A 13,165-nucleotide genomic window follows, 5' to 3' on the forward strand; every position below is an offset into this window, starting at 1 on the left:
ACTTCTCACTTGGCAAACCCCTGTTTACTTCAGTGGGCTTCAAATGATGGCAGTGCGAGTTTGCATGAATAGTGACTGCATGAAAAATTGAACAACAGTATCAGGATTGAATCTAAGAGCTGAGATGCACATTCAGCTCAGGGTATGCTTTAACTGGTACCAATTCATTAGCTACTCTGGTTACAGAAATTTAAATCAGTTGGAGTTCATTACATGGAATGTCTGCTGAATTAGCCCTATGGACTAGATTTTCTCTGGCCCTTGTGTGACACATAGGGGTAATGGGGAATGGAGTGTGTGGGGTGGGGAGAGGGCTGAGAGGGGTTCAAAGAGCATTATTTTAACAGTCGAGTTAAGTTGCACTATCCCAATCGAACTCTCAGTAAAATTTTTCATTCATGTTGCCAAGATATCTGGCATTAATTACCATCTCTGCCTGTTACCAATCGTAGTCTAGTTTCTTACAGTCTGGTCTGTGCTACGTATTCTTTGGCAAAAATGCACCTAGTTGGTGTGTTGCAGACTGTGCTGCTACACTGGTCTGAAGTCAGGGGCGCTCCATCCAAACAACAGCATGTGGCTGTGGAAAACAGATTTTGCTTTTGTTTAAATCATCTGGGATCTTGATGGTTTACCATTTCTATGTCCAAATTTTAGATTGCACCTTCAGTTTTGATCCTTTAGCCAGTATTAAAGAAATTCTCTGGTCACTTTATCTATCCCTTTCCTCATTCTAAAAAACAGCTGGGCCAGCTGAGTATTCCAGTTCTTTGGGCTGTGCATTTTAGCAGTTGAATTTAAACTCATGATTCAGGTTGCCCTGCAAGCTTCTTTGCTTACCGAGCTTCACAGGGGAAAGACATTATCATGCTGTCTGGTATCGGGTCACCACCGAGAATGCCAAACTCAGGACAGACTGTAAGAAATAGGACAGACACCCTCAAAAGTGGTGGTTTATTCTATCAGAGTTGACGAAGTCAGTAATGAAAGTAAGCTCCTGTATCACTGCACTAGTTAAATGGAAGTCAAAACACAGTCCCGTTAGGCATCCCAGCCTCTCGCTTACCACCCAGACAACTGGACTTCTGTGAGGAATGATTATTAAAACCAGAAATCACATATCAAATTCTTCCAATCTCAAAGGACCAGCCACCTCCCTAGGTCAATATATGCTTTCAAGAGCGTCCCCAAAAACCACATTTGTAGCCAACCTTAAATTAAAAGTTTAATATATTTTAAAAGGAAGAGAGTTATTAAAAGTTAAAATGAATCCTATAAATTACAGCTGATATCAGAGTTTGTAGATTAGGATAATAGGAGTGATGTTAAATCTGCTATCTTGCAATGCGTTTCTCTGGATCATCCAAAAGATTAGAGTCCAACTGACCACTTAGTTGTAGAACCTGTTAGTCTTTCCATTAATTTTTCAGCCGTTCCAAATAATTACTTGAAGATTCTGTCCAATAGCTCAAACTTTCCCTGTTAAAGTTCAGCAGACCAGAGATGGCAGGATTGTGTCCAAGGTCCAGTATCTATCTCTCTGGCAGGTTGACCAGGATCCGCACAGAGATTGTCACAGCAGGGCTTTCCTCACATGAAGAATAGGCACTACAGACAGTTTGTGGACCTTCATTATTAAACTCTGACCCTTACTTTGAAGTTAACCTTCTTCCCATCCATAAAAAAAAATCCAGTTACATTGATTTACGTAAGGTAATTGTTGGCCATTCATTAGAACAGGGATGGATAATTGGGTCAACCGTCAGATATTAGCATTAGTTTCATGCAGTAGATACTCATCTTTGATCTTAAGGCTAATTGAGTACAGTCACATAATGTTAAGAGACATGAAAAGGACTTAGGATCTACAAGCTAATTAGGTTACATTGGTAAACTTCTGACCAGATATAGAAAAACACAGACAATACATTTAGCATCTACTGTTGATTCTTATCACAACATATGAATGGGTTAGTGATTGCTAGTCTAACATTTCTTTGATACCTACACACAAGTGAATTGTCCTGATTATAATTGCAGTGCCTCTTATTAAGCCTGAAAGGCTAGCTGGTTTGCCAGCATCACGACATAAATGAATAAGTCTTTCAACTCTTGCTACTATGATCCTAAACTATGCTTCAACCATGTGTTGCCTACCACCATCTTCAGCTTCATGTTTCTGCTTTGTGAGCTTTTTCAGTATTTCTGAAAGTAGTCTGCAAAATGAATTCACAAATTATGCAAAAATAAAATAGATAACTCAATTTTTAAAATGCATCATAATTTAAAATATATGTAGTTGTAGCCATTAATGACGGTAGCCCAGTTTATAGTATCTGCATCCTCATTAGCAGTTAAACCGGCCATGTAACCAGGAAAAATCTTTCAGCTAACATAGCATCCAGCAGAAGCAGATAAATATGCAATGGGATTATCAAAGTATGCAGCTCAAGTAGTAGAGTACTTGACCCCTCGAGCACAAAAACCACACAACTGATTTAGCAAAACATATACAAATTCAAATGAAAAATGCAACTGAATAAGAAAAAATATGCAGCTTGATCAGTAAAGTATGCAAATGTCTCTTGATCAAGTAAAACAAGAAGCTTAACAGGCAAAACAGAAATGAACTAGAAAATTTGCCTTGTAGTAAGAAAAAATTAGTGAAATAGAAATGTATAGTCATTCTAGCTGCAATAACTTCAATATTAGTCTCTTACACAAACCACACTGGAAGTTCTAGAATGTGGAGGAAAGCCAGCATTACAAAATATTCCTATGTTAACTGAGTTACAGCCATCAGTCCTCAAATTGAAGTCCTGTGGGGACTCCAGTGGGAGTTCTGAGTATGGATGCTGGCAGGGTACCTACATTGTAATATATGCATGTAAATTGGAGATTAGTGAAAATGATGTATGGACTAGCCCTTGCAAAATGTGGAGTGTCAGACTCTATAACCTAAGTAGTGTTTTCCCAACACAATCTATCATCACTTAACCTATAATCAATAAGTGTATTTAGAACTGTTAGGAATATTTCAACAAAATGTTTTAAGTCACAGAGTTTAAGGCTAGCAGGGACCATCAGATCTAGTCTGACTTCCTATATATCACAGGCAGCCCACACTACTCAGCACCCACACACCACACCTGCTGAAATTAGACCTAAGTATTGCAGCCTACAGGAAACTAGACTATTATGTGCCACATGCAGAGAATAGGAGGGACCGAGTCCACCAATGTTGCGGCCTCTGCAATTGCAGGGAAAGGATTGTGAGATATACCCAGATAATCCTGGCAGGTGATGTATGCACACACACGCTGCAGAGGAAGGCAAAAAACCCACAAGGTCACTGCCAATTTGACCTGGGAGAAAATTCCTTCCTAATCCCACATATGGTGATCAATTAGACCTTGAATATGTGAGCAAGAACCAGCCAGCCAAGCTGAACGAGAATGCTTAGTGCCAGCTCAGCCTTAGCCCTCCCCAGCCAATCTCCCCTCTCCAGCTCTGGCCATCACTGATGCTTCAGAGAAAGGAGATTAAAAAAACATGGGGAAGGGAAAGTCCTTCCTGACCCCCAGAAAATGCCAGTTTGTGGAAATGTATCAGTTTTGACAAGAAGGTTTCTTAAGACCAGGATGAAATTTCTGGTCAAAACCAGAGTCAGAGAATAATCAGGCTAAAGAGTCAGTCTCTCTTTCTTTTTCTCTCTACTTTTCAAGAAACGTTTCAAAAGACCTTGGTTTCATCTTGATGCTGAATGAAAAATTCCCAAACCTCAAAACAGAATTCCTGTTTTCCAGTGAGCCCAAATTATTAATTGATGCCAATGACACTAACTTAAGGCTTTTGTACTAGATATGAGCAATTATTTTCATAGTGAAAAATTTATTGAAAATCCCTTTTCCCTGGTTGTGAATTATCCACAGAATTTGATTCTTACAGATGTATTTATTTTCTTAATTGTTCAATTAACACTTTATGCAAACACCTTTCAGTATGAGTTATTTGCAAAGTTCAGCTAGGATTTCAAATCTTCCTTTTCATGATGCGTGACTGGCCTTCTAAGTCACATTTGTATGGTTTCTGCTCCCAGATTGGAAGGTTGAAACTTTATAAACAGGATGAATAGCCTGGATAATATTCACATGCACATACCTGTTGATGTGTAAAGACAGATAGGTATTCATGTGAAGAACCGCCATTCTACAACATTTATGCTAACAAAAGACTGTTCACACAAATATTTATAGAAAAAGCAAACAAGGGCCGTGAACATGGCTGCATCAAAAGACTATTCAGAATCATTACAATATTTGTAAATTGCAAATAAATTGTCCCAATACACAGCCAGCTCTAGCCCTGATTCAGACAAATTGTCAATTAGCTTCAAATTGAATGTGGTGGTTAATGACCTCATTACCTGCTTACGAGCTCAAGGGGAAAATATTATAATATTAAATATTTGTTTGTACTTGTGCTCTAATTTCTAACCTCTGCCTTCATCCTCTATCTCCATCAATGATTAAACCAACATATTAATCCCGTCTCTCTGCTCCTCTAGCTACATCTAAAGCCTGAACCAATGCCATTGACTTCAGGGAGAGCTGGATTGGGTCCTTTGACTCTTACACAGGCCTGTTACTTCTTCCTCTTTAATATCACCAGAATCCAGCCATTCTTCTATGCTGCTAAAACTCTTGCTTACATCTTGTCATTTTGCACCTTAACTAGTGTCACCTTTTCCTCTCCTGTCTCCCTTTATTTTTTTCTCCAGTTCAAAATGCAGTTGCTAAACTCGCCTGACTCCATTGCACAGGATCAAGATTTTAGAGAGAGTGCACACAAACCAGAGAAACACTTAGGGCAAGTTTGTTTCCCAGGGAAACAGCCCATAGTGAGGGTTGGTGTTGCTGCACTTCCCCAGGAGCATCCCAGGAAAGGAATTCTGACTCAGACGTATAAGTCCTTCCCTGCTCTGTCTGCATGTTGCCATCTGCTGCTGACTGGCACTCTGTGGGCAGGAGCCAAGGCTCTGTCTAGTCCCCACCAAGGATTGTTTTGTATCATGCATAGGAAGATGAGGTGAGTATTAAAACCTTGCACATCTCTAATAAAAACATGTCTCATAAATGATTAGTAACAATAATGAACTGAAACCTTTTCATAGGATTCTAGGAATATGTTATTGATTTCTCAGAGTCCTTACTTGCCATCCATATTACAGTTATGTAGTGCACAGAGAGTGTTCACGTGAGTATGATATATTTTCCATCCAGATGGGATGAAGTACGGTAAATAGTGCTCTTACCTCTGGATGATTAGCCCTTCCTTGTCACTAATACATTTGTAACAGCACATGTATCTCAGATCAGCACAGATGAACTAGATTACAGAGGTAGGTTTATTTCTGCTGGCACATAGAGTAGGTGCAAGTAGATATATAATTTTCTTCCCAGTGTAACCCTATCTTTTGTTAACTTCCCACCATACATTTAAGATACCCTATGATGATGATTATAAACTGCAAGGTTGAGCAATGAAGCTGTATTTAGAATTCTCCAGCAAAGTTTGGGTAGAAAAAATGTCCTGGATGCTTTACCTCCCCTCCCTTCCCACTCCTCCACCCCCAAGAGCACATGTAAGCTTTTTTGCCATTTGTTGTATCCACTATAATTTTTCTAGTTAACAGAATATTCCCTTGGATGAGTAGGTTAGTCATCACACAGAAGTTTAGGAACAGCAGGGATTAATAATTTGAACATGTCACATAGAAGAGCTGCTTTCATGAGAAAAACCATTCACTTACATGAGTTAAACTTTCAGGAGTGGTTAAAAGTCCCAGTGCAAAAAAGCAAAATAAAATAAAAAGAATTAATGGCAGTTGGCTTTTACTGTGATTTAAAGATAGCAACATTTGTAAATGTCAAACAAGAACACAATGTACCAGTTTATATTGTTTGATCTCTGAGCAACCAAATAGAAACTCTTTTTTGTACTAGTCTGGCTACTGAAGTGCTTTATTTGTAGAGTAGCTTAAAGTCTCAAGTCCTCTGGAGGGGCACAAAAGGAAAAGTTTATGGAAAGAGAGAGAGAAATAAACAATGTTGCTAGGAATACTAATGTCCTTTGTGGGTAATATAGGATGTTACCAGTGCTATGAAACACATGTACAAAAACTCTGCTTACCTACAGTACTTTGTCAGCCAGCCAATGCACTTGCTAAATGTTTGCACTGGTTTCTGGCCTTGCTTTGTGATCTTGAATAACAAATACAGACTATTTTGAAATAAAAGCAAAAAAAACTGGTTTGCAACCAAAGAACATAGGAAGTGAGGCTGGTTTTCTTTTAAAAAGGAATTTGCAACTATTAAAGCAGTTCCAGTGTTCAGAATCATTGACTGTGACCCAGCAAAGCCTTAAGCAAATGAGCAGTCCCATTTTCATTAATAAGATTACTCACATATTTAAATGTCACATGTGCTGCAGTGATTTGTTGGCTGGTAATGAGAAAATGTTAAAGTCAAGTGTAAATACATTGGTCTCAATGCTGCCCTCAGAGAGATGTATAAACATATAGCTACATTATAGTTAAGTGACAGCAGAGGACCCAGTGATATTTAAGGCCAGTATTTATTCCTAGCATTCTATGGATCCAACAGAGAATCCTATAATTCATTTCTAGGGCTCCTTGATGACAATAAACCAATAAGAAGCCTCTAGATAAGTAGGAATATCAGACAGTAGGAAACCAGTATACAGAAAGTCTGCAGATCAATGCTCCTTTCTCTTAGTTTCTGGTTAAGATTCATTTTCAAAGCTTCAGTGAGTAATTGGCTTTTTGTTATTGTTATTTCTATTTGCAATTCATTCTCTTGAGTGCTAAAAATTATACTCCCTTCTTTTGGAATAAAAAATTGCTTGGAAAGTCTTTCTAAGAGTGTTTTTTGGAGGGATACAGACTTTATAGGGTCCCATCCAAAGCCTGCTGAAGTCAATTAATCTTTCCATTGACTTCAGTGGGGTTTAGATCAGATCCATACTGCAGGAAACAGAGCTTCAGGAAAAGTGTGAAATGGTTTCTTTCCTGGATGCCAGGATGAAAAGATATTTTACAGGCTGCTGCATCTACCATTTATTTATTGTGCTGCTAGCCATCAGTAAGGATTAAATGGTCAATGTATAGTTAACAGGGACAGAGTGTCAGGAGACAAGTTCTGTTTCTGTCCCTACCAGTAACTTACTGTGTGGCCCATGAGCACATCACTTCACCTATTTGTGCTTCAGTTTTTCCACTTGTAAAATGGAGATGCTGCTATTGTCCTTCATTATAAAGTGCTCTGAGATCTACAGATGAAAAGTGCTATATAAGAGTGAAATATTATTAGAAATGCATTAGAATGAAATAAGAACTGACCCAGACCTTAGGTCAAAACTTGAACCCAGCTTAAGGTTTGTACTCTTGTATGGCTAAAAAGGGGCTAACTTTTAAAAAATTTTTGCATGTTAATAGGAATCTGAAACATTGGGTGCTTATCTGCAGCAGAACTGCTGTTCCTTTTGAGGTTGCCCTCACTAATGACTATGTAAATGCCATGTGCCAGGGCCACATGCTGTCTATTTTGCATAAGCTACCTTGAAGAGCCGCATAATGTGTAATTTATGCATGAGGAACTAGAACATATTTGTATACCCATGGTCAAAAAGTATCCCTCCTGTTTTAATCTTCAGACTGAGAACTGTTTAAATATTTCATCTATATTTTTATTTCAACAGACGTGCAAGTAAATCATGTCTGTATTCAAGAATTATGCACAAGCTCACCCATAAAACTTCTGTCTAACTAGGCAGACCTGAACAAACGGTAAGATTTGTTTAATTGGTCGCTAAAACAGTTTATAGCTTTGACTGAATGATTTTTTAAAAATATTACTGACTCTGCTTAAAATATCTGTCCTTGTTATCCCCAACAAACTTCTGATGCTACAATCTAGTGATTAAACTATGATGATGCAATTTAAGTTTCAGGCCAATGATGGATGATAGAAATATTTAAAATTACTATAAAAGAATGAAATTGTAAATCAACAGAGCACACAGATGAGATCTGAGAGTGCATGACAGAAAACTAAGCAAATTACAGCAGGAATGGAGAATAAATAAAAAATGTGTTTCCTAAAACCATAAACCTCCCAACAATCAGGTGTGGATAATCTTGAAATGTACATCATATACCAATCATCTGAGTCAACAATTTATAGAATGAGAATGCATCTAATATCTACATTCCTAAGTAACAAGTAATAATGGCTAACATTTACATGGAGCTTTACATGTATCTATTTCATTTTGACTGATCAGCACTCAGATCAAACTATGGGTGGTCTTGTTTTGTAGTTTTTAAAATGACAATATTTAATACTGCACCTTAAGAGGAAGATAGACTAGTAAAGTGTCTCGCAGAAAGACGTCCTTATGGCATCCAACCTCATGGCTGACCAAGGAGAAGATGGAAGGATAGTATTGAGCAAGACCTAAGAGATCTTCATGTGAATTATGATCTGTGGGGAAAAATGTGCCCTTGATAGAAGGACATGGGGCCAAGTTGAGAGACTGGTCAAGGACCTCAATTTTCTATAGAGCCAGGGAGTGAAGTAACGTTAATAATCTATAGCAGACTTAATGGACTGACAAAATATATAATAAAGCCATCTCTCATACATGCATGAAAATCTCAAACACAAAATACATATACAACACCCCATTCACCTCTGCCTCTTTCCCAAAAGCCTTTAAATAAAGATGGGCTTTGCAGCATGTAATAAATCTGTGATTTAGTGGCATATGGCTCAGAGGTGGGGAACACATTCCAAAATTTAGGCCCAGATCATACCAGGATTGCAGAGCTCCTTGCAGGATTGGAGCCTAGATAAGTAATAAAATAAAATAATCTGGACCAAATTCTATTCTAACATACAACTCCCCTTGCAAAGAGTTCAGTTCAACTGGAACAGAGAAGGGAGCTCTGATATCAAAGATAAACCTGTGAATGAGAATATATTTGAGAGAGACAAATCATCTGTGTTAATATCCCATTGAGAGAGATCATCATTACCTAACCAAGTTGATCCCCAGCAGGAAGAGAGTATATTTTCAGCTATTCATGTCAGTTTGAGGAAGCTGGATTTTGGATTTCGTGACCTGACATTCACTTTATTGTTTAATTTCTGGACTCATCATAGCAATAGACATTGGAGCGTGAATATCCAAGAGTTATTGTACTTGCTTGCTTAATAGCTTTATACAGTGAAATCAGAGGAGAGGAGAATTTGTGGTCTGTAGTTTCTCGCCAAGAAGCATCTCTTAGAAGTTCAGAATAGCTGCTGATTTCAGTTGACACTTTCAATGCCCAGGTGACAACTTCTCTACTTGCTATTTCATTACTCTCTGTTTGCTGAGTATGCACTGCTGCTAAGTTCAATGGTCAGTGTTGACCAGTTTCTCCATTTAATGAGTACTGCAGAACGGAAGTCAGGGATAGCTCCTCAGGAAGCCCAGATACAGGTTACAGCACTTGGGCATCTAATTTCTGCTAGCATGTATTGACCCGTAGGGACCATATACCAGCTGAGCAATATGAGAGCACATCATGATCCAATCAATCGCCCTCCCCAATCCTAACATGTCCACACTGGTGGCTGTGGAGAGGCATAGGAACCAGCACTACGACTTTTTGTGTGGGAGGCTCACCTGGAACAGACTGACAGATTATGCCTCCTGAACTGCACCTGCTAAGAAGCACAGATCAGAATCCTGATCTACCTGAATAAAAAAAACCCTACCTGGATTAAGTGCAGCACATCAATTTGCCTTTTGCTAGTGTAAGATTGAAAAATAGCTGAATGAAGTACAGCTCTACACTGGACAGCAATTATCTAGAGTCCAATTATCAGGAGCTCAAGGTTCCTTTTAAGAGATTTATTCCATCAAAATATAAACCAGAAGTGATCCCACTTACCTCCATGTTTGGGATTGATATGGGGTAAATCTGTGTTACCTTGAGTCAGGCAAAGATTGTTTTCAGCTGTGCAAGACTGAATTTTCATACAAAAATATTGTCATGTTAGAATCTAATATAAAGGAGAAGCTCTTTGGTTATCTGCACTAGGAAGGAAGCTAAAATCATGTTACCCTGTACTTTTCCTTAGTAGCAGCCTAGGAATACTGGAAACAATGTAACACAAAACAGAATCCTAAGGAGCCCCAGAGGACCTGATAGCACAGGCACAGCTAAGGTAGTTTAAGTAATTATGAATTGCAATCTTAGAAAGAGCGAGAACTCAGCCAACCCAGTATTAAGAAATTCAGTTGTATGCCTTTCACTAAACTGGTAAAATTCCATAGCTCAAAGCGTCAGAGAGTGCCAAAATTGCCTACTAGATTAAGTATGGTTTAGGAGTCTTCAGTCATGATTAACAAGGAGATTGTTACAGATTCTGGCCATGACATTCACCATAGTATGACTTGGGGAGTGACAAAACAACACCATCATCAGGATCAGGTGTACATGCTCTTACCCAAACATGTTATTTAATAGGTGATATTGAGCAATAGTATCTGAAGAGAATGATAATTCTGTAAATAAAAGTTTCATGGGGTCTGATCTCCACCTACCAAAGCTGTTCACAACATGGAGATATGGATTAAGAGAGTACAGGAATTCAAACACACTGGAAAGGCCAGTGTCCTACTATGATAATGTGGGGTAAAAAATCTCTGACTAACTACCTCACATGTATCAACCTTAAAAGCAAGCCTATCTGTGCAGCATTTTGTACATATTATCAGGGAACTGATTATCATTTACATTAAGGTCCCTTTACACCATTCTGACAGTGAGAAGTGCCTTTAAATTGGACATAATGTAATATACACTCACATGCTCTTTATGCTGCCAAAGTGGTGGTAAGAGGCCTGAGTAAAAAGGAGTGTGAGACCCCCCAGGTTGACCCTGTACTCTTAGAGGCTTGATTCTCCTCTCACTTACATTGGTTTCATGTTGTGATAAATCGATTAGCTTCAGTAGAGTACTCAAGTAAAAGTGACAGCAGCATTGTGCCCTCCATAACTGACACACTCAAGAGTTACTGTGGTTAAAAGATTATACATACAGATTTGAATAAAGTTCTTAGATCAGTTTCACAGCAGAGATGGTGAGGCTGATGAGTCGTAAAAGTCCTTCTAGAATCAGTTCCATAGGTATAGTCCCATAGTCCAATAGGCAATCCATGTGCAGAGCTTGTTCAAATTCTTCCATGAGAATTTGCAGGGATAATGCAGAGTCAAATCTAGAGACCTCAGTCCTTAAGGCTTAGACCTTTCCCTGACAAAGTCCAAGCAGATCTGAGCTAAAACAGGATCAGGGCGGAAGCTTCCTTTATAGTTCTCTCGCCAGCTGACAGCCTTTTGACAGCAGACATCATAGCAGAGGCCTTCCTGGATGAAGAATAGGCAGTGTATGTTGTTGTTTTGACGCTAAACTTCTATTTCCTATGTATCCACAGGTAAATTACTAGTATTAATTAAATGGCAATTAGCCATTCAAACTATCAAGGCATTCCATTATGGCATAGACAATTTAAGAGGAAGATAATGTAAGTAATATTATTTCCTGCAAAATCTTACATCTTTGATCTTAAAGTTATCTGAACCATCCACATGCATAATATTATGCAATTAAGACATGAAAGGGAATTAGCATCCACAAGCTAATCTGGTTACATTGTTAACTTCCAGCAAGATATAGATAAACACAGGTAGTATTTATTCTTTATCCTCTAACAATACAGGCCTATATTTTAAGAATTCTAGTCTATTTAACATGCAGATAGTTAGCAAAGACCAGGAATGGCCCTGTTTACCATTTCAATACTTTTCTAATATGTCCTTAAAGGATGATTTTGGGTCACTCAGCCTGTGAGTTGCTTACACCTCGCTGGCTCAGCATCACACTTCCCGTGAGGAAAGGTTCAGATTAGGTGGTCCAAGTCCAGTTTCAGCCCATTGCTAATCACTATGGGCTAGACTGAGCTTTTACAGCCCTGCTGTGAGAAAGGGGAAGAGCTGCTGCACACCCGGAGAGCAAGCTCAGGAATGGATTGTACTTCTGAGAATCGCTCCCCAGGTTCCGATGTGCACAAGGGTGCTGTAGGCGGTGCCATTCTTCTTGAAGATTTAGCCTGCTCCCCACTGGTATGGTCTGTTACCATGGGGTGGGACCACTTCCACACCTGAGTCCCATCCAATTCTGAGGGAGCCATCTGAACTCCCCTGAGCGCAGGGACTTGAACGCAGCTGGCCTTTATGTAGGCCACACAAAGAGGACCTCTTTGCACTTCTCCCTTCTTGCCCAACCCCATAAAGGCCCACCACAACCTGTTCCTAATGGTCATGCAAAAGCCACTTACTGTATGTCCCTCAGCATAGAGATTTAGGATGCAAGTAAAGTTTATACCTGAGAAAGTACTTTAAATGGCGACCTTGACACTACTGACAGTCCCTGAGACAATGCCATATATTTTGCAGTAAATAATCTTATTTCTTTCTCCAAATGTTAAGCTGGGCTGTTGAAAATGCCTGGGCATATCACACTATAGCATTTATAGGCTTTGTCTTTGGCCTTCTTCTTTGACTCACACTTTTGAAGTACGTGTTCCATCATCAGTGTAGTTTTTTTGTTTTGTTTTTTTTTAAAGCTGCCACTTGTCTGAACTCTGCAATCTGATGAGGTACCCAGCAGTCTTTATGTCTAACACTGATCATCACTTTCAAAAGCCTGCTCCACTAAATAATAAATACAAGGAAAATGGTCTGGTTGCAGTTCTTAGTGCTCGATATGTTGGAACAATATGTTTTGTTATCAGGATGAGGAGTATCAAAATGAAATGGAATAAAAACGTAGGAAGGCAGAAAAGAAGCAGAAGTAGGCAGGCAAAAAGATGGGAAAGAGGAGTGGAAGAAGGAAAATTATGGATTGGATATTTTGGAAAATATTAATATGCATTGCCAAGAACCCACGTATGATGCAAAAGCTATGCAATTCATCAGGCTCACCTGAACAGAATGGCTAACTTGAGGATACATTCAGAACTCCCTAACGTAT

Source organism: Emydura macquarii, unplaced genomic scaffold (assembly GCF_026122565.2).
Source record: "Emydura macquarii macquarii isolate MOO-44397 ecotype Brisbane River unplaced genomic scaffold, CSIRO-AGI_Emac_v2 contig_1348, whole genome shotgun sequence".
In the NCBI taxonomy this organism is placed as follows: domain Eukaryota; kingdom Metazoa; phylum Chordata; order Testudines; family Chelidae; genus Emydura; species Emydura macquarii.